This window comes from Ursus maritimus, unplaced genomic scaffold (assembly GCF_017311325.1).
Source record: "Ursus maritimus isolate PB19 unplaced genomic scaffold, ASM1731132v1 scaffold_14, whole genome shotgun sequence".
Lineage (NCBI taxonomy): Eukaryota > Metazoa > Chordata > Mammalia > Carnivora > Ursidae > Ursus > Ursus maritimus.
The window spans coordinates 2,385,826-2,387,096 of record NW_024423786.1 but is presented as its reverse complement, the minus strand read 5'-3'; positions in this window follow the sequence as shown (position 1 = coordinate 2,387,096).

Genomic DNA, 1,271 nt, shown 5'->3' with positions numbered 1-1,271 from the left:
CTCTGCCTCCCTGGCCTGGAGTGGCTTCAGCCACGTGGCACCACAGGGGTGGGGGCTAAACAAGAGGGGGCCTGGAGCCTGGTCTGCAGAGGGGTGAGGGCCAGGCAAGAAGTGCCACTGCTGATACCGGAGGCGTCCCCTCAGGCTCCGGCAGTGAGGCTCCAAGGAGCCAAGGGACAGTGGGCTCGAAGCATCTTGCTCTCCCTGCACCCACCCCCCTCCCAGTTCATTCCCAGCCCAGGGGGAAGTGGGGGCCAGGCCTGGACTCTCCCTGCCTACCCAGCCCCCCGCTGTCACTCCGGACTGCCGTGCCTGGCCCGGCCTAATGTCGGGGTCCTGTGAGGGCAGGTGAGGGCATGCTGGCCAGCTGCCACCACACGCACCCTTCGAGCACAAAGGACCATGCCGTGCTGCTGGTGGGTTTCACGCTGCCTGTGGTCCAGGCCCCGCACACAGGATAGCACGTTTCACACGCCTCTCCCTTTCTCCTCTCTTGTCTCCAGGGCGGAAAAACTCTCCAAGTCACTGGATTGCCACTGCCCTGTTAATATTTTTTTTTTTAAAGATTTTATTTATTTGACACAGAGAGAAAGAGAGTACAAGCAGGGGGAGGGGCAGAGGCAGAGGGAGAAGCAGACTTCCCGCTGAGCAGGGAGCCGGATGGGAGCTCGATCCCTGGATCCCAATATCATGACCTGAGCCGAAAGCAGATGCTTCACCGACTAAGCCACCCCGGCGTCCCTCCATTAATATTTTCGATGCCACTTCTGCAAATGAAAGCATAACACACCAGAACGAAAGGGCAGCCTCTGCGTCTGTTTGGAGGCCAAGTAAAGGAGCACTGGAACATCTGTACATCCTACAAATGTTAAAAGCTTTGATTTCCCCTCATTCAGTTGGTTTCTTGATCGCGCCCTTTTCTGAGTACCCCAGCTCAGGCTGCGGGCTGGGGCGGCCTGTGGGGCAGGGGCAGAGGAGCAAGGGGAGGGCTGCCTGGGCTTTGGAGGGTCCCCGGCCCACAGTGTGCTCTGCGCTGGGCTCTGTCACCTGCCCTCACCTCCACACCTTGGGGAGTATGGGCCCCAAACTTGAGGGCAGAGGCCTAGAGACTCCTGGTGCGGAGCTGGGGGAGCAATCCCTCCAGCCTGCCTCTGCCCTGACGCCTTGGCCAGGCACCTTGCAGCTCCCCAGCACTCCACGGATGCCCTTTCCGGCTGAGCCCTCTCTGGACTTGGCTGTCCAGAGACCCCCCCCCCCCCACCCCCCCCAAA